Source organism: Amblyomma mixtum, unplaced genomic scaffold, assembly GCF_055824585.1.
Source record: "Amblyomma mixtum isolate Tamu unplaced genomic scaffold, ASM5582458v1 scaffold_23, whole genome shotgun sequence".
In the NCBI taxonomy this organism is placed as follows: Eukaryota; Metazoa; Arthropoda; class Arachnida; order Ixodida; family Ixodidae; genus Amblyomma; species Amblyomma mixtum.
The window spans coordinates 788,572-809,455 of NW_028317720.1; the positions used below are offsets into that span (position 1 = coordinate 788,572).

General features: G+C 51.8%; 1 protein-coding gene across 13 annotated transcripts in view; it reads right to left on the reverse strand.

Annotated features, from left to right (window-relative positions):
• LOC149324567 (uncharacterized) overlaps positions 1-424 on the reverse strand; it is a 259,754-nt gene extending 259,330 nt beyond the window's left edge. For all 13 annotated transcript variants that reach the window (XM_089565410.1, XM_089565409.1, XM_089565408.1 and 10 more), the window contains exon 1: positions 304-424. The gene's annotated coding sequence lies outside the window, so the exon portion shown is untranslated. The remainder of the gene's footprint in view (positions 1-303) is intronic.
• Positions 425-20,884: the final 20,460 nt, after the last annotated feature.

Here is a 20,884-nt window from a genome sequence, read left to right on the forward strand (position 1 = left end):
TGCAGTGCAATGCGGCCGACTCCGCCGGGATTCAATTCATTGACCTTCCAAATTAATTCCTTGGTGCTAGTAGGTGAATGCGATATTAAATATCTTGAGTGTAGTAACTTGTACTCGCCTATGCAGATATACGTATTTCTCTATTCGCTGGCCACTATATATAAACCACCTGAAACCCTTCCCTGGCCAACAACAGCCAATGCAAAATTTTTCTAAGGGCCATTCAGCACTGCGGGATATTGCATCAATTCTGTTCAGCTTTTCCGAGTGCAATGCTGCCTAGATGACTAGTCGCCTTCTCACCTTCAGCATTACTGTCACGGACCCAGCCGCTGTAGTGAAACGAAGACTGAGGGGAGTGGCTTCCCTGGAGAAGTGGTCCAAACGCGACGTAGGTATTCCACACGGCCCAGTGAGTTTCAACGTCTCGTCACCTGCGAACGAAAAGCTATCGTAAGTCTCCATCGTGGCTACGTTAGAAGTATGGTTACGGGAAGTGATCAGAAGCCCTAACAAAACGGGCAGGAATCAACGACAGACCGACAGGCGTTTTCTTTCGTTCTCGCTTCATTTCGTCCCATGCTATTCTGGTAATAGCATGGGATGCCTCCTGCGCCTCTGGTCTGGGAAATGGTGGCCGCATGTTAGAAAAGGCTGCACATGACAGCAGTAGAAATGCCTGCAGTTTGGGCCTGGTTGGTAAAAAAGAAAATGCTATGCTTCGACTACCTATTTCTCCGACTGTGATATTATGCAACCACTGCCAATACCAGCCGTAATCACACACAAAAAAGCATTTTTAAAAGCGGCGAGCTTCTAGGAGGGCAGCAAACAATAATGTTCGGCGAACGTGTCTGGTTGCTGGAGCCTGCAGAACGTTCTTACGGCACTGGCGCAAAGCACGCCGCCCCCAGCGCTCTAGCTCCCAAGCAACACCGATGAAGAGACAAAGTAGCGCCTAAGTAGCTCAGAAGAAAAGCTATGTACCCACCAAGGATTGCATTCTTCGTTCGCAGTTTGTAGCAGCGAAGATGTGTCTGGAATTGTAGGTATTACACTCCCTGAAGCGTCGCCCCCTAACGAGTCGTTTGCAGTACAGCTATGTCTTCCATCAGAGAAAGAATTGACTGCGAAACACACGAGTGCAGCAACGCAAGTGGATCTGTCAATTTTCGGGACAATGAACGACGCCCGCTGATAGGCGGGCTAACATTGGAGGTGACGCTAATCCTGGTGTCATGTCCAGAGCAGTAGGCTTGTACAGAGAAGCCACGTCTACAAACGAACAGACAATACTTGTGCTTGGTGCATGATGACCTTAGCTGCTCATGCGCCATTAAACCCAACAAAACACAACACAAACAGCACTGAATTTAAGTAGGCTTGTACAGAGAACCCACGTCTACAAACGAACAAACAATACTTGTGCTTGGCGCACGATGGCCATAGCTGCTTATGTGCCATTGAACCCAGCCCAACACAAACAGTTTGAAATTTAAACCAGTAAGAACGCTAAACAACACCACAGTGAGGAACCGAGTTTAACCGACCGCCGTCAAGTCTGAGGCGCTTATAAAACGATTAGTGGACCTACGTTTAGCAATTATTGCGTTAATCAGCGAAAGCTGACTGGCATTAGCGACCGAGACGTTTGGAGCTGCAGGACCCTTTTGATGTTCCACGACTGTCAGGATGAGCGTCTCTACGCCCACGTGCATAGTCGGCCTTTTTGCTCTTGCGGGCTTGGTTCGACCGCGTTCATAGGACACTTCACGGCATGGACAAAGTCCAGTTGAAGTCCAGTTCCCAGCCTAATCTTATTCGGAGTCGAGATCCTCCCCTGATTTGACTAAGAAAGGCGCATAACTGAATCCCTTTGGGGGTGGACCCCTGAAGCGCACTGAGAAAAGTACGAACGCTAGGTGGAAAAAAATGTTGAGATTATGGGTCTTTAACGTCCCAAAGCAACTCAGGCTATGTGGGACGCCGTGGTGAAGGTCTCAAGAAATTCCAACCTCTTGCGGTTTTTTAACGATCACTGACGTGCACGGGCCTCTATTTTGCCTCCAACGAAATTGGACTGCTGCAACCGAGATCTTGGCGCGGTTCGGGTGTCCACCGATATGTATGAGAAAGACATCGTGCCATTTACAGTCCTCAAAAACCAATTTTAACAGCGATCAAACCCGTGCCTTTCCGGTCAGCAGCCAAGCGCCATAACCACTCAGCCACTGGGAGACGAGTTGGAAGTCTCATTTGGTAAGGAAGGCGCAAAGCCTTGGGAGGGTGTAACGATGAGTAGGAAGTCTTTAATGTTTGCGCGCTCATAGTCATTTAATATTGTTCTGATCACGCCAAGGGAGCCATATTTTTCAAACACCATTTGGATAGGAGCGGCCGCGGTGGCTTCAGTGGTTATTCTGGCACTCGGCTGCTCACCCGAAAAACGGCAATTAGATCCCTGCCACGGTGGCTGAATTTCTTTGGAGGCGAAATAGTAGACGCCCGTGTACTGTGCGATGTAGTGTACGTTAAGAAACACCTGCTGGTCGAAATTTGCAGAGCCCTTCAGTGCGGCGTCCCTCACAGCCTGAAACGGTTTGAGACGTTAAACGGCCATGCACCAAACCAAAGCGACCATTCAGACATTAGTAAGTCGCTAGAAGGGCCAGTTCGAGCGGTAGGATGGAATCTCAAAAATATGCTGCAGCAAAGCCACGGCAATCCGTCACAGCCTAGATTGGGCATTTCCACAGGAGGTGGGACACGCCGCCGTGGGTTAACTGCTATTAGTGCCTAATTATTAATAAAGTGAAATAACAATGAAAGGAGAAAATTGCAGGACGCTTAAGCTTCACCTTAAGGAGCGGAACGCGACAGCGTGTTGCAGCGCTGCCAGGGTCCACGGAACACCATCGCCCATTCGGCGCGACGACTTGCCCGTTGGAAACAGCTTTGAAGGCAACTCATTTTTGAGGGAAGGAAATTGCGCAGTAATGCTCTGTCCCTCTTTGGACACCCGAACCACACGACAAAGAAGGAAGAAGGAACAGGTGCCGCAATGAAGAAAATGAAAATTGGATTTTTTTTAGGAATTGGCAGACACCCGCACTCTCCTATTATAGTTCGCCGGTCGGAATTCCTGCAGCAAGCTAGGCTCTTCCTAGCAAGATTATGCTTCACGAAATGCTGAATTGTATGACAGAATCCGGCGGCAAACGGCTGACATGAGCGTCGGTGCCAACTACAACTATACGACGCTGTTAGCTTTTCGACCAAACGAGCTGTAAGGCGTCAGCTGTATTTGGCTAGTCATGGCATATGCCATCGAAACCTGACTCAGCTGCTGCTGGCGAGAAGGACAGGAAGCGGACAAGCAGGAAAAAGAAACGGGGGGGGGGGGGTAGTAAGAAAGGATAGGGGTAGGAGGAGTTAGCTGGAAACAAGCTTTCAGCGGCGTTCGTGTTTCTACCTCACGGCGCTGTTGAGGCGCCCACTGGCAAAGCCAGTAATGCGTCTTGGAAAATGGTTTGATTTGGTTTATGGCGGATTTAACGTCTCAAAGCGACTCGGACTATGAGGTTCGCCGTAGTGAAGGGCTTCAAAAATTTCGACCAACTGGCGTTCTTTACCGTGCACTGACACCGCACAGCGCACGGGCCTCTAGAATTTAGCGTTCACCGAAAATCAAGTGCCGTAGCCTGGGCCGAAACCACGTGTGTTAGCTCAGCAGCCAAGCACCATAACCACCGAACCACCGCGACTCCCTGTTGTTTTTGAGGAAAGGAAAGGCGCATTCCTGGCTCACTTTGTAGCTGGTCACTTCAACCGCGCAGTGAGAAAGTGCAAAAGTATTCAGCGTAATGTTATGCGTTACGTCAGCCGCTGTACCCCCTAAGAAGATTATAACAAAGCTGTTACAGGTTTTTCTCAATGAAACATCCGAAATTTCGGTTGGGGCCGTTACGGGGCTTGAATAATGGTACGAATGGCGGCGTGGGTCGCCATCATGACGCAGGAGAACTGCTGGTCTGGAGGAAAGACGCCGGCTGATGGTGCCGCGGCAAAGGAAGAAGGTGGTCTTGTGGCCAGTCTCAAGGCCTCGACGAATTGTTGGGCCTCAATATTCAGCCGAAGCTCGCAGGCTGGCCGCGGACGCCAAGGTCTTAAGCGCCGAATCCAAAAAGAAGCCACCGGTGCAAGGGCCGCGATTGGATCGTACGCTCAAACGCGAGACGCCGTCACATGCGTTGCCTCGCATCGAACGCCGAACGCGGCCACACTTGCACGGTCACGTGCGCTCACTCCATTTCATGCCTACCTCCGCCGAATCCTCGTCATTGCAGTGGGCTAGGCAGGCTAGGAGACAGGCTAGGCAATGGCCCGAAAGCTCTCTTTGTGCCGCGGGGTCGGCGCAGAAGTATTAATAAGTCTAAATCCTTCTGCACTGTCCTTTGCCTGCGAACGCCGCGACCGCAACCGAGTTAATGACTCGACCTTAACCAAGAAGTTGTATAACTTTCGACACGCGATAGCGCAGGTAGAGACGCCGCACCAAGAAGCCCAGAGATGACTCCACGCTGTACCAATACCCATGTTGGGGCCGTAATAGACACAATCAGCGCAATTGTTGTTCTCGTAATTATGCGAGCATTCAGATGGAATTAAGAAATACACAGAAAAAAGAAAGGTCGAACCTTGACTACAGCGTCGCTCCCGGACCTTTGTGTGGAGCCTCCGCCATTTCTGGGAGAGGAAGGCGGAATGCTTGCCTGGCGCGTTCTTGTCGGAGCCTGCGGTCTGGTGGTGAAAGGTAGCGGAAGGAGATCAGCAGGCTGCTGTGCGCAGCAGGTGTTCCCCCTGTACAAACACCAGCGTCGGTAGGTGAAAACGACCCAGGAGCATAGCAAAGCTCCCTGAAGCAACACGCCAGCGCTCCACTCCGGTTCTGGTCGAACACTGTTCGTCCACGTCAGCATCGAAAAATTTTATCCACCTTGTCTCGTGGCACGCGCTGACACCACGCCACCTATACTCTCGTTTTCTCAAGGTGCATTGGACACGCGAGAGACATCCTCCTCTCATTGACTCCAAGCCTCGTGCCACTTAAGGGGGGAAGGGGGGCGGAGTTTGCCCTTCTCTGCATTGCTTGGCAGTGTTTCCACTGTGGGCTCCAATGTGCTCCAGCGAAATCAGAGCTTCTGCATGTCAGAGCGAACCCAAAGGATAGGACAGCAATACACATCTCTGTCAGGAGGTCCTATTAGAGAGGTGCAGGAGCTCCGTATTCTGGGCCTTTTCATTCATCAGAGACTCAGACCGGACTCCACTATTGCGAAACTGAAGAGAGTAGGCGAACAGGTAGGGCGCATGATCCGCCGCGTTTCCAACAAGCGGGGTGGTCTGCGGGGCAAGGACGCGCTTCGTCTCGTCTATGCCTTCGTGACTAGCCGGATCCTCTACGCCGTGCCATATCTCCGCAATACTAAGCAAGACGAGGCGCGAATAGATGCCATCATCCGCAAGGCAACTAAGCGAGCCCTGGATCTCCCGGTGGCTACCTCTAATGCCAAACTCAAGGCATTGGGGGTGCGAAACTCCTACCAGGAGCTGCGGGAGGCCCACCTCATGAACGCGGCTCACGCAGACGGCTCCTGGGCGCCGCCTGCTAAACCGCTTACACATCCAACACGACTGCACTCCAGAGGAGGCGGAGCGTATCCCAGTACTATGGCGCCATATACTCTGGGTCTCCCCCGCTCCCCCGTAACATGGACACCGACATGCATGAAAACAGACGACAAGCGCGGGCTCGGGCTCTTGAGAGACAACAGGGCTCCCGACCCGGTGTATATTATGTAGACGTAGCAGGGCCATCGCCCACGGGATTTTACTCGGCCGCTGTCGTTCACCAGGAAATACACGTTGATGGACTCTCCTTTCGAGCCCCGAATTCAATGTGGGCCGAGGAAGTAGCGATAGCGCTTGCTGCCGCCCACGCCAATTCGAGAATAATCATCACAGACTCCCGAAAAGCATGTGAACATTACTTGGCAGGGGAGATCTCCCCCTTGCTGCTTGTATTCTACGACGGACTGCCACTGATCCAACACCCAAACGAATCATTAGGGCTCCTGGCCACCAGGGCTTACGAGGTAATGAGGCCGCTGACGCGGCTGCCCGAGCGCTTACTCACCATGCTCCTCATCCCAGCTCTTCTGGCTCGGAGTCTAACCAGCCACTGCTGCGATTCAGGGAAATATTAACACATTATAGCGACAACCACCGCCTTTTCCCGGCCTCTGCAAAAGGGCTGAGTAAGACGGAGGAGCGAACTTTAAGGCGCCTGCAGACAGGTACTATACTCTGTCCTGCAATAATAAAACATTACGATCCTAACACGGATGGGCGATGCCCACACTGTGGGGAGACCTGTGATATCTTCCACATGGTGTGGGCATGTACTCAAAATCCCCACCTCCCCCCTTCCCCTACCCCTTCCAGAGAGGCATGGGAGACTGCCCTCCTCAACTGCTCCTCGCTTGAGTCCCAAAGGGCCCTGGTGAAACGGGCGAGAGACGGGGCCTCGTCATGCGGTGTCCCGGACTAAGGACGCCGACCATGCAGCGGGGCCACTCTGTGGCTCCCAAACTCTTTTTCACAAAATAAAAGTTTTCACCACCACCACCACCATCGTTTCAGGTATCGTTGGCAGATGCCGTGTCTAGCAAGATCTTTTGACGATGCAATTGAGCTAAGCTCTTAGGCACCCGTTCCCGCGTTTCGCGGCGTCGCCGTTGTCCGTTGTAACCAGCAGTGGACACCTTAATGGAGCGGGAGCTTGGAAAGCAGAGTGAGTGAGTGAAGAAACTTTATTTCCGCCAGAAGAAGACCCGTGCCCCTCCGGGTCCGCACGCAGGCGTCCGGGGAGGGACAGCGTCGCAGCTGGAAGACTAGCAACGGTATAGTCGCGCAGCTTCTGCTGCCAGGCGGGTAGCATATCGTTGTATGCTAAGGTCGGCACTTCTGAGTATGGTCTCCCATTCCTCTGCATTATTGATTCTGCCATATCCAGGGGCACTGGGGCATCTCCATAGTATGTGTTCGAGTGTAGCGGTATGCGCGCAGAACTCGCACACCTCCGCATCCTCCCTCGTGTCACCTCCTGTCCAGCTCCTCCAGAGCGGGGATGCGAAGTTTCTAGCTTGGAGTCTTCTCCAGTCATAGGCCTCAGCCGAGCTAAGCGATCTATCCGGAGGAGGATAGATCCTTTTGTTCTTTTTCTGAATGTCTGTGATGCTATTAAAGGTATTGGTTTCCTCTTTAGTGCTGAATTCGTATGAGGTGTCCACGGCTCCCCGGGGTAAAGAGGAGCGGGCGAGCCTGTGGGCGGCCTCGTTTCCAACCAGACCCGAGTGGGCTGGGGTCCAGATAATTAGAATATTGTGGGCTGGGATAAAGTCTTTTAGATATTTAGCCGCCATTTCGTGGATGCGTCCCTTGCTGTAATTTCTAATTGCGGCTTTGCAGTCGCTTACTACGTATTTGGTACCTGGCTGAGTTAGAGCGATCGCTATTGCAACCTCCTCCGCCACAAGGGGTTTTAAGTCAAGGTGTCTTACAACGCGTAACGTTCTGCCTGAGTCCCCGACGGCTACGGAGACGGTGTCTCCTAGCGTGCCTACCGCGGCATCACTGTAGGCCATGGTTCCCTGTGGCATCTTGCCTAGCTTAGCAGCCAGCTGTGCGACCCTGCTTTTCCTTCTGCCTTTGTCGTGGATGGGATGCATGTTTCTAGGTATGGGAGCGATAATAAGATGCTCTCTTATTTCTCTTCCCAGATCTGTTCTGGTGTTCACTGTGCTATCTACGGTTGCCCATTTCGCTAGCTCTAGGTATTTCCTTCCTGCGGGTGTGGATGTTAGCCTTTCGATTTGCGATGTTCTAACCGCTTCAGTCAGTTCTCTCCAATTGTTATGCAGGCCCATTTTCTCCAGTATATCATTGGACGTGGAAATGGGCAGCCCTAGCGCTCGTTTGACACATTTTCTGATGATTGTGTCTAATGCCTTTTCTTCGGTTTTGTTTACTTTCAGGAATGGGGTTGCGTAGCATATCCTGCTAACGATGAAGGCCTGCGTGAGTCTTAGTTTGCTGGACTCTGAGAGTCCTTCTCCCCTTCTAGATACCTTTCTGAAGGCTCTGACGACAAGTTCAGCTTGCGCTTTGAGCTTGTCTAGCGTACTTTTGTTTTTCCCTTTTCTGTTAATATACATGCCTAGTATTCTTATTTCCTCGACAATTGGTATCGTTCTATTTTCAAGTGTAACCTCGATTGCCGGTATCCTTTGACTGCGCTTGCTCATTGCTACAAATAGCTCCGACTTTTGCGGAGAGCAGCTGAGACCCACGCATTTCGCATGCTCGTTAATGATATCCGCTGCCTTCTGTAGCTTTTCTTTCATTTCTGATTCGCCTCCTTTGTTTAGCCAGACATTTACATCATCTGCGTAGAGGCTGATGTTTGAGCCTTCTATCTGTCTAAGCTTGCGGGGAAGGTCCCTCATTACCAGATTAAAGAGAAATGGGGAGAGTACAGCCCCTTGTGGGGTTCCTCTGCATCCCATGGGGAACTCATCGGATGTGATGCCCTGAAAGGTAATGATAGCTGTCCTGTCCCTTAGGAATGATCGGATGTAGTTATAGGTGTTTTTTCCTACAGCTATCTCATTTAGCCCATCAAGGATGGCGTCATGGCTGACATTGTCAAAGGCTTTCTTAAGATCTATACCTAAGATCGCCTTCAGGTTGCCGAGGTCCAGCTGATCTACTATATCTCCATAGAGTCTTAGCATTGTATCTTGGGTGGTGAGCCCAGGCCTAAATCCGACCATTTCATCTGGCCGGAGGCCGTTATCCTCCATGTATTTGGTCAGTCTGGTCAGGATGACCTTCTCAAGCAGTTTCCCTACACATGATGTTAGTGAGATTGGCCTGAGGTTCTCCAAGCTCGGAGGTTTGCCCTGCTTGTGTATAAGCGTGATCTTGGCCTTCTTCCACTCCTCGGGGACAGCGCCTGCTTTCCACACTTGGTTGAGATACCTAGTGAGGCTGTTTATTGATTCTTCATCCAGATTTCTCAACATTCTGTTTTCTACTCTGTCGAGCCCCGGGGCTGACCTTCGTTTTAGCTTCAGCAGTTCCATCCTGACCTCGGCTCTTAATATGGGGGCATCCAACTCCTCATTTGGTTTTCCCTTATAGTCGTCATATTTAGCGGCCCCAGGGGGAGCAATATACAGTGACTTGAGCGTGTCAATAAGTTGCTCATCTGTGCCATTAAACTTATATCTAGCTTTTATTTGCTCAGTTCTCATAGCCGTCTTAGATTTATTTGGGTCTATAAGAAATTTGAGCAACTGCCATGTACTAGATTTTCCCATGCTTTTCTCCATTCCCTCGCATCTATTATCCCAACTCTGAGATTCCAACTGTCGAGCATACCTTTCTAATTCTACATTGTGTCTAGCTATTTCCCTCCTTAGGTTTCTGTTCCACCTTTGGCGTTTCAGCTGGTTATTTAGCTGTTCCTTCCTTTTGTACATGCTGAAGAGCCTGCTGTCCATTCTATCTTGGGAGTCATCTACCTGAACCTCCTCAGTTGCTCTTTCTACATGCTCAAGCAGCGTTGCCGTCCAGTTCTGGATACAGGTTATGTCACTATGCTCATGTTCTTCTCTGATAGCTCTGAATTTATACCAATCCGTAAGCTTCTCTTGCCTGTAGGTTGTAGGTTTCACGCTGACTTTTCTGCTGAGCTCGAGCTCCAGCAGAAAGTGATCGCTACCCAAATCTTCCTGTCGGTTCCGCCATTTCACAATACCAGCGTTCCTACATAGCGTAAGGTCAGGAGATGTGTCCGCTGTAACGCTGTTACCAGTCCTCGTGGGACAGGAGATGTCATTGGCTATGTAGAAATTGGATGCTACTATATCATCCAGTAGGGCTTGACCCTTGGCGTTGTTGCTTACGTAACCCCATTCCTGGTGCCGGGCGTTGAAATCGCCCATTATGATCAGGGGGTTTTTCCCCGCGAGTTTAGCTGCCCTTCTGAATATGGGGCCAAATTTTACTTTCATCTTTTTTGGTGGGCTGTAAATATTTAGAAGAAATATGCTACCCCTATTCTTTTTTCCAGTTAAAATTTCTACGCATACTCTCTCCGTCTCCTGGTTTCCAATGTCGTGTTGGATTACCGCGATGTTGCTTTTAACATACGTTACTACCTTGGTGTCGTTGCCATCCTTATCAGCGTACCCCTTATATCCCGATATATTCCAGTTCCCTCCCGTCTCCTGCATTGCAATTGCTAAAGGCGGGTAGTCCTGGCTGAGGATGTACTGTTGCAATAGCGATCGTTTCCTGGCAAGATGGCGGCAGTTCCATTGCCATATTTTCGACGTGCTATTGGCCATCAATTTGGATGTTAACATTACAGGCCTGGCCTATGACTTGGATGTGCCTCGTCAGCTGTTCGAGTTGTCTGCACACTACCGACTCGAGGTTCTCTAGTCTAGCGCCGAGGATGGCCCCGTGCTGTTTGAGCTCTTCGAATGACTTCTCCATTTTTTCATTTTCCTTTGCTACTATCCTTTTAATTTGGCTCTCAACTGTTATCGTTTCATCCTGCTTTCGTTTGGCAGGCCTAACTTGGTCTACGCTCATCTCTTCAGAGACGTTTTCAGCAGAGTCGCTGAGGTCACCTGCTTTGCGGATTGCCATCGGGGTGGCTGGTCTGAGTACCGGTTGCGGCTTTTTCAACTGCTGAAACTGCTGCGCAAGTTCATGAATTGCCTCGGAAATTTTATCTATTTTCTCACTTAGTAGCCGTATGGCTGCTGCGTTCTCATCTACTCGCGCTTCTAGCGTTTTACTTGGGTTGGAGACCACACCCGCGAAGCTAACCGACCTACCTGCTACCGGCGCCTCGCCTGGCGGTGTCTTCTTCCCCGGGAACTTGGTCTTCTCCGCCCATGAGTTTTGTCCTGATTCCCTTTGGGATCGAGGTGGCGCCTCTCTGCTCCTGCTTCTGGATTGCGAGGCACTCCTGGGTCGAGATGTGCCGTCAGAGGACCGGCTTTCATCTCCGCTCGTCCTTTGGTGGGGACTTGCTTTTTCTTGTGGTCTGCCCCTGACTTGCCCTTGCTTCTGGTTTCTTTCCTCAGCATCTTTGGCGATCTTTTCCGCCTGACGCACTTTGATGATGTGGGGTGTCCGGTAGAGATTCTTACACCGGTTGTCTCCCAGCACATGGTTCTTTCCACATAGCAAGCATTTGGGCTCACAGGTGTGGCCCTCTTCAGGATTGCTGGCTCTGCATCCCCGGCATCGGACGTTGGTGGTGTCAGGGCACACGTCCGAGCGGTGGCCAAGCTCTCCGCAGGCATAACATACATCAAACTTCTTTCTATACAGGTTGCAGCGATAGGCTACGCCGAAAAACCACACCTCCCTTGGGACCTCGGGACCCTCGAAGAGGATCAAGACGGTCTTTGACTTCTTTCCTAATCTTCTTGCCCCTCGGATGTCCTCGTTTTCTTGGAGGCCCTCGTGAATATCTTGTGATGTCAGGCTGAGCGGGATGTCGTAGATGACCCCTTTTCCGCCTTCCGGCATGGCCGTATGAGCAGTAGCTTCGACTACCTGCTGTCCCACTCTGAGACTTGTAATCCTTTCGTATTTTTCAGCTCGTTCCAACGACGGGGTCACGATGAGCAGAGACTGGTTCTTGACATTCACGATAAACTTGTCTTCCGGGAGGACTGTCATGCCAGCCGCCTCCACCAAAATCTTTCTTAGGAAGGGTCCAGCCTTCTTCATCAGCTGATCTGCACCGCCTTTGGGGCGAAGGACCACGCGGTGCATCTCTGCGGAGATCTTCGATCTAATTCTGCCAACGGATCTCTCCGCAATGGCTCTTCCTTCTTTGTTATAGGGCTTGGCACGCCCCTTCTCTTCCGCTTCGGGCATATTTGCCCTTTCCTCCACGTATTTGCGCCCCTGGCGGCGAAACCAGGTGCCTGTGGCTTCCTGTTGGTCGGTAATGGCATCATTTCCCTGTTCTTGGCTTATTTCGGGCGCTGTCTGGCAACCTTGGCTGGTTTCCGGTTGCCAGTGATGTCACGGCACTTCCGGTCGCCCCGGCGGAGGCGCCGCTTGGAGGCTAGGCCTGACGAGGCCATGCGTTCCGGCGTGGGCGCCCGAACTTTTTAAGAATCACAGAAAACGAACAGGTGGTCCTACCTCGAAGCGGGTGGGCTTCCCGAGTTCCTCGCACGTTCCCGGACCTCGTCCGACCAAAATTTTGGATGAATTGGCAATATTTCCGCCGATATAGCCATCCAAAGCGCAGCTCGGACCTCGCTGCTTCTCGACGCGTCGGAACGCCAGCGTTCCTCCTTGGAAAGCAGAGGGTAAAATTGGTAAATTTGTTTTTGAGGATAGGAAATGGTGCATTTATCTGTCTCGCACATCTAAGTGGACGCCTGAATGAGTGGGAAGGCGCGTAACTGCACTCTTGTAACAGTGGACACCTCACATCATTGTGCCAGAAACGCGGCGCTGAAGCCATAGGCCGTCGGCGTTCGTTGTATTCATTGGCGTTGGCGTTGACAAGGGAGAGAGAGAGAAAACTTTATTGTCGGAAAAGAAGGGTTCCTGGACGCTTAGCAGAAGGGCCGGGTGGCCGTTAGCTGATAGCTGGCGGCGACCTCTTCGGCGCGCTCGATGGCTCCTGCCTGGACGGCGGGGTCCGAGCTGCGCAGCACTTCTTCCCAGGCGTCTCGTGAGGGAGCTGCCTCCGTTACAGCTTCGCCTTCTACGGCGTGGATCATCTTGCGTCACCGTACTCGTCACCGGCGTCGCCGTTAGGCCTAGCCGGCTCGGTCGATGCCGTGGTCGCAGCTATGCCTAGCTGTCAACACGGCGTCCGAAAAATGTTTCCGTCAATTATTCGGCAGAGGACCCACTTGCCTGGTAGCGAGAGGTATCCACGGAATCCGGATGGTGTTCAGCTTCGTCTGGTACCAGTCTTGGGTCAATGCGCTCTTTCGTTTCGCCGTGGTAGCGATAATTTACGGAGCCCATGCGAAGCGCGTCCGCATGGCTCGGAGTCGGAGTCTCGGTTTTGGCGTTGACAACGTTTTACACTCCGATCACTTTAAGGAAAGGAAGTGAGTATAACTGGCTCCGTGGGTCAGTGGACGCCTGAATCGCCCTTTCAGGTACGTGGGGTGTTGAGCGAGAGATGTGGGCTGGCTGCAGGCATGTGTTAGAGCTAGCAACGTTGTAGCAGACACTCGGCATTGCTGCAATAGGCCGCAGCGTTCATTGGATGAGCAAGAGTGAGTGAAAAACATTTATTGCTCCAAAAATCAGGTTTTAGCGGTGGGCCGATGTCTTCAGGTCTTCGGCCTCTTCACAAGGTCGGCGCCCCTATTCCAGGGCACCGCTGAGTCTTGCTGCTTCGCAGGCGTGCTAAACTCTCGCGATAAACCATTAACTGCCACCTGCCAAGGTGGCATGGTGGGTGGGCTGCATAACCAGTGTCGGAACGTCCTCAACGCTAGAGACGACAAGGCGCTTATAACTAGTTGCCCTATACGGCATAGCTTTCGCTCTGTAACTAGGTTGGGCAGTAGTTGAACCGCACCATTTTCCTGACACCTCCACTACGGTACCTCATTCTCTCTTCTTTCACTCCCTCCCCTTACGGCGCAGGTCAGGTGTCCATCGAGATACGCGAGACAGATACTGCACTATTTCGTTTCCTCAAAACCAATTTGTCAACTTAGCAATTTACCAATTTTAAAATGAATGAATGAATGAATGAATGAATGAATGAATGAATGAATGAATGAATGAATGAATGAAACTTATATTCATCCTCCGAGAAGGAGCCCCCCAATCCCCGGTCCCGGCACGCAGGCCTGGGACGCGGGTTCCGATGCTCTGCGAGTAAGGACGAGTGAAGTTACATTGTTGCTCCACGGCCTGAGCCGCCAGGCGGATGACTTGCTGCTGGATGGCGGGGTCCTCGCTCTGCAGCAAAGCATCCCAGGCTTCTCCGCTGTTAAATGAATGACTAAACCACTTAAGGTTGGTAAAAGCGTCCAGCGAGATGCGAGACAGTTACTGTGCCATTTCCTTTCCGCAAACATGTTTTCGCAATCAAAAGGCGCCTGTTTGCAGTACCATGTCAATGAATGTCGAAGATCCCCAGTACCAGTGCACGTTAAAGAACCCCGGCTGGTCGAAATTTCCAGAGCCTGAGTTGCTTTGGGACGTTAAAACCCAATAAACCAAACCAAACCTTCACTACGGCGTCTCTTATAGCCGGAGTCGCTTTGGGACTTTAAACCCCCATAAACCAACCATGATCCCCAGGAGGTCTAAATGATGCCGGAGCCCTCCAAAACGCCACCTGTTTCTCTATCTCTTCTTCCGCTTCCACCTTCCTCTCTCCTTTTACGGCGCGAGTGTGTCCACTCAGAAGTTACGATGCGATTTCCTTTCCTTTTATTGTAAACTCTCATGAAATAAAATAAAACAAACAAAAAAAAATTGGAGAGGAAGCCCGCACCCAACCAGAGGTTATCGCAGGCGATCCAAGAAACATAAAAGAAAAGGGGCCAACGCCCAAGAGAAAATTTAAGAAAAACCAATTACAAAAGGAAAAAAAAAGGCACAAATGATGGACGGGCAAAAGTGATTTCTAAAACAAGACGCCCCTGAAGGATTAAGAAGTACGAAATGAACATAAAACAGGGATGGGTCCAGCGTGCCCAGATTCTTCAGACAGGTTCGCAGGCGGCCAGGAGGAGGGAAGGTGGGGGGATCTGTAAGAAGGAAGAAGAGACAGGAAAAGAAAGCGAGGAGAAAAAAACAAAAAACGAACAAACAGGAGATACTGGGCTTAAGAAAGCAGAAGGGGTACATAAAAAAGGGGAAATAGAAAAGAGGATCAAGTAAATGGCAAAAAGGCATGTAATAACGCAAGGAAATAGAACGAGCGAAAAGTAAAAAAAAATCAAACAATTAAAACATGAAAATATAACAGCTAGAGAAACGAAAAGAAATGACAGAAAATAAAAATAAACATGAAAAAACAAAAAGCAAAGAAAACAAAGACTGTATGTACACGCAAAGCCAGCAAATATCAAAATCCACATACCATCCACATGCTGAGGCAGGGGCAGGGCCACGGCCCACCAATATTGGCCATATGGTGCCCCCGACCACATGAGACATGGGGAGGCACAGAAATGGTAGGGAGGTCTACAAGCCATCAGGGCGGGAATAAACACGAGAGACAGGTGAAAGAAGGGAAGAAACGCGAACAGCAACGCGAATAAGCAACGCACGAGACCGAGGGGAACCTAACAAAGAGGGGAAGTCATGAGGGGAAAGAAAGTGCGGATAGCCGGGAAGCCCTGCTGCTATGTCTGCGGTGAGAGGACAGGCACGCAGGTAATGAAGAACATCCCCCACAGCTGCCCCGCATGGACAAGAAGGCGAAGGAAGGAGGGCAAAACGATGGAAGTACGAGGGGAAACGACCATGGCCAGTTAGGAGAGGGACAAGAGATCGGGGTGGAGGGAAAGAGAGCGGGAGGCGGTTAATAGAGGGGACAAAAACAGCCAGGAGGGTGTCAGAATGTTCCGCGGCCCAGGTGTCTGACCAAAGCCTGAGTACGGTGGTACGCATGCGGGTGCGCACTGACAAGGGTGACAGCCACGACGGCCGCAGGAGGCCACGCGCCGACGCCAGTGAAGCGGCCCAGTCAGCGAGCTCGTTGCCCCAGACATCACAATGGGCGGGGACATGATAGAGGAAGACAGGACGCTGAAGAGAAATGGCGGCAAGAGTGCGCTTGATGTCAAGGACGCGTAAGTCGTTCGTAGAAAGAGAGTGAAGAGCCTGAAGGAGAGAAAGGCAATCAGAGTAGACATGCAAGGGTAAAGGAGAGGGGGCGCGCCGGGCGTAACAACAGGCCTCATGAAACGCAACAGCCTCTGCGCAGAAGGCACTAGAGGCTGTCTCTAGACGAAACCGGCCCACGTTCCGCAGCGCGCCGGAAGATGAGAATGCGAAGTAAGCAGCACCCGCAGAGTGGGACGTATAAGAGCCATCCGTGAATATATGAAGGCCGTTAAGGAAGGACTGAGATGGAAAGTGAGAAGGGAGAAGACGGGCGAAGGAGAATGAAGAAGCCAGAGAGGGATGGTCGCACCAGGGATCAAAGCGGGGCAAGATATCAGACGGTAGGTAAGTGTGACCGCCAAAGGTGACGGGATCTACACCATTTAGAAGGTTGAACTCTGCACAGAGACGATCCAATTCCAAGGGAAGAGGGGGTACCCGGAGGAGAACCTGAAGCGCAGCCGTGCGCGTTGTGCGGAAAGTCCTTGTGATAGCGAGAAGAGGGACCCGCTGCACAGAAACAACCTTCTCCCGAAGGCGGGAATTGGCGCTGCGAGACCACCAAGCGGGCGCGGCATAAGTTAAAGCGGGTTGTATAACTTGAAAATAAAGCCTACGGAGAGAACAGGAAGGGAGGGAACGGTGGAGAGAGAGAAACGAGACAAGACGCGAAGTGAGGATCTCTGCCTTGTCGCGGAGAAAGTGAGCATGCGGTAGAAAAGTGAGGTGGCGGTCGAAGACAACGCCTAAACTTTTGAGTTCCTGTTTGAAACTCAAGGGGCGACCCGAAAAGCGAACGGTTGGATTGCGCTTTTCCATTCCGCCCACGCCATGTGAAAACAGCATACAAAATGTTTTTGTCCACGAGATCGTCACCCGCGAATCAGACGCCCAACAGGCTATTCTGTTAAGGACATCGGCACACAACTGCTCCAGCTGGTGGCGCGTGCGTGCCGGAACCAGCACAATGGTATCATCGGCATAGGCCTGTATTGTTACGCCAGGAGGCATGGGACATTCGAGATGGTGGTGGTGAAAAACATTTATAATGCAATAAATATTTACAGAGAGGTGATTGGGGTAGGCCCTATTGGCCCTTTCCCCTAACAATACTAGGTGGAGCCCCTATTCCGGGGCCCCATTGGCAAGCAACGCCGCCCGCGTCCGGTGAACCAAGGCCCTTTGGGTCTTTAGGTCCTGACAGCCGAGCAGGGCCGCCTCCCAGTCCTCTCTGGTGGGGTTGGGGTTGGGGGGGATAGATGGGTTTGACTGACACGCCCAAACCATGTGGAAGGTGTCAGCCACCTCCCCACAGAACTGGCACGCGCCATCAAAGGATGGATTGAAATGTTTAAGCACCGCCGGGCACAGTACAGTGTTGGTAAGAATTTTGATGAGGAGGCGCTCGTCAGCGCGATCCAGACCCTTACAAGGGGCCGGGTAGCGCCGGTGCTCCTCCTTGTAGTAATCGGTGATTTGTTTGAATGTAATGGTCAGATTGTCTGATTGGGAGTACCCTTCCAAGGACAGGGAGATAGCCCGGGGAGAGAGTGCGCGGGCGGCCTGATCGGCCTGTTCGTTTCCCTGGAGTCCCTGGTGACCGGGGGCCCAAATCAGGTTGCGTGGAGTTGGATCATCAGATCGACAGCTATATTCCAGTATGCGCCAGGCAAGCGGGGGAGCCCAGCCCAACTCGTAGTTCCGACAGGCCCCTCGCGAGTCGGTGATGATGTGTTTCGACTTGGGAGTAGTGAGAGCAAGAGCAATGGCAATCTCCTCCGCGTGTGTTGCGCTGTAGGCTTTGAAAGTGAGCCCGTTGACTGTGTTTGTGTTGTGTACGACTGCGGCCGTGTACCACACCCCGTGGTGTGGGCCGGCAACGTCCACGTAATACACATGTTGTTGGTTACCATAGTATCGCGCCAACGCTTCCGCGCGCGCCTGGCGACGACCGCTATGGTCTTCTCTGGACATGTTGCGGGGAAGGGGTCGGACCCGGAGGACGCGTCTCCAGGGTGCTGGCACTCTCTCCCTTTCCTCAATATGGTAGTCATGTTTGATGTGTAGCCGGTCCAAGAGGCGGCGACCGGACGTGGTCTGTGCAAGACGCGTGTATTGGTTGACTAAGTGGGCCTCTCGAAGCTCCCGAAATGTGTTCACCACGCCTAAGGCCAGAAGTCGCTGGTTGGACGTGGTGACCGGGAGGTCGAGAGCCCGCTTGATGACTTTCCGGTGGATGACCTCCAGTTGGTCATCATCATGTTTGCGCAGGTGCAAGTAGGGGGTTGAGTAGAGGATTCTACTCGTTACGAAAGCATGGGCAAGCCGCAGTGCATCCTTGCTTCGTAATCCGCCCCGCTTGTTGGAGACCCGGCGGACCATGCGGCCCACCTGGTCTCCCACCGTGCGAAGTTTGGCTAGGGTGGTGTCGACTCTGCGTTGGTGGTGTATGAAGAGACCAAGGACGCGGATCTCCTTGGACTCCCGGATCGGTCCCGAGGGGAGACTGATGCAAAGCGGAGTTGTGTCCCGAGGGGAGGGACGTATGTGCACAAATTCTGATTTAGACGGGGCGCACTGGAGTCCGCAGTAGGCCGCGTAGTCGTCGACTAGGGTCGCCGCTGCTTGCAGGCAGGATTCCATGTGGCCCAGGTTACCTTGCGTGGCCCAGATTGTAATGTCATCCGCATAAAGAGCGTGATGTATCCCGGGCAAAGAGGACAATTTGGAGGGAAGATGAAGCATTGCCAAATTGAAGAGGAGGGGAGACAGGACCGCGCCTTGAGGTGTTCCCCTCGAGCCGATGGTGTATGGCCCGTGTTCCGCATCTTGTATGCGTATGTAGGCTTGACGGTCTGTAAGAAATTGTTTTATGTAGTTGAATGTTTTGTGGCCACAGTTGGTGTTACTGAGGTGGTCCAGGATTACTTCGTGTTTGACGTTGTCGAATGCGCCTTTAAGATCCAAGGCCAGGACCACCTTGTCGTTGTGGGGACATTCGACAGGATCTAAGATGTCGTGGTGAAGCTGCAGAAGTATAACCTGTGCAGACTTGTGAGGGCGAAAACCGAACATGGTGTCCGCGAAAGTGTGCTGTGTTTCGAGAAAATCGGAGAGTCTGTCGCGCACCATCGTCTCCATTAGCTTGCCGACACAAGACGTGAGGGAGATGGGGCGAAGGTTCTCCACATCAATAGGTTTGCCGGCTTTCGGAATAAAGGTCACGAGAGCCGATTTCCAATCGAGAGGGAGAAGAGTCTCTCCGTCCCAAATGCTATTGATGTATTTGAGGAGCGCGGCGTAGGCTGCGTCGGGAAGGTTGGCCAAGAGCTTGACCGTAACCTTGTCGCGCCCGGGTGCAGTGCCCCGCTTCATTTTGCTCAAGGCCGCCCGGAGGTCGTGGAGCTGGAACGGCTTGTCCAGCTCCGTGTTCTCTTCGCCTGCATACGAGTACGCCGCCTGCCGGGGGTCCTTAAGATCAGCGATTATGACGTTCCACAAAAGGGGTGAAACGGGGGATCCCTGAGGGCTGCCGAGAGTGGGGTTGGCGGACACCTCCTCACCAGTGCGTGTACGATAGACTACCGTGCGCTGCGAAAGAAATGAGCGCAAGAGGTGATACAGGTTGGAAGGGAGACCGCGGCAGCGAAAGAAGCGAAGGACGAGGGGGTGCCAAACGCTATCAAACGCGCCCTGAAAATCGAGTGATATAAGAACTACGGGCGTGCGGGATATGCGGAAATTTTCCAGTGCCGTTCGCAACGAGGCCAGGGCTTGCACTGCACTGCGCGAATGGGTAAACCCGAACTGGTTGGGATGGAGATGGCCCTTGGCGTGCAAGAAATAGTAAAGACGGCCGTGAAGTAGGCGTTCTAAAAGTTTGCCCAGGATTGAGTTCATCACTATTGACCGGTAGGAAGTAGGAAGGGAAGAGGGACGGTTTGGCTTAGGAAGGAAGATGATCCGCCCCCTTCGCCACGCGGAGGGAAAGTGGCCGAGACGGAGGGCACCGTTGAAAAGGAGGAGAACCGATCTATACGTGACAATTAGGGGTGTGCGAATATTCGAAATTTTCGAATATAATTCGAATATTATATTTTTAGTATTCGTATTCGATTCGAAATCCAAGTATTCGTGTTGTCTCGAATATTCGACCCGACGCGAATATCGTATCTAGCCGAATATTCATTGTGAGCACCGGCGTCCATTTCGGTCCGCAAGCCCTATCGACAAAGATATAACAACAAGGCGGCGCCCAGAGCAATGCGCATGGACCTCCAAGGGCCATGCCGTAGTTGACTGCGCTGGTGAGCTTCTTTGTGGCTATACCTGCGAAGCTGGTATAGTCAGAGCTGTGCACGAAGTACCTCGCAATACGTGCAAGTTCAGTGCCAAGTGAGAGGGCATTTTCTGTGGCTGGAGGAGTCGTTTCAGCTAGAAGGGAAAACTTCTGCCTGACCATGTGGAGCAGCGGGTTTTCCTTCACGACAACCTTTTATGTTCATCCCAGCAAAGCGCGTTCGTGCTGATGGCAAGCTAGCCTTAATCAATGCTGTGTACCAGCCACCTTCTCTGATATTTCCACTCTTCTAAGAATAATGTTCGAAACTGATACTTTTTGTGCAGCCACACACACCTTTTGTGTTCATTTAATCATCGTTAGTTGAACTGTGATGTTCTTGGGGGCTCAAATAAATGTTTTGTAGTGGTTAAATGCGTTTGTCCTTGATTATTCGATATTCGATTCGATATTCGGAGTCAAGTATTCGTATTCGATTCGTATTCGAAGAATTTGATATTCGCACACCCCTAGTGGCAATGTATAGAGCTTGTTCCCTCGAAAAGCCGTCGGCGTAGTGCTAGTAGTCGGCACCGCTTGTCGGAAATAATCGGCGGCTGCCTA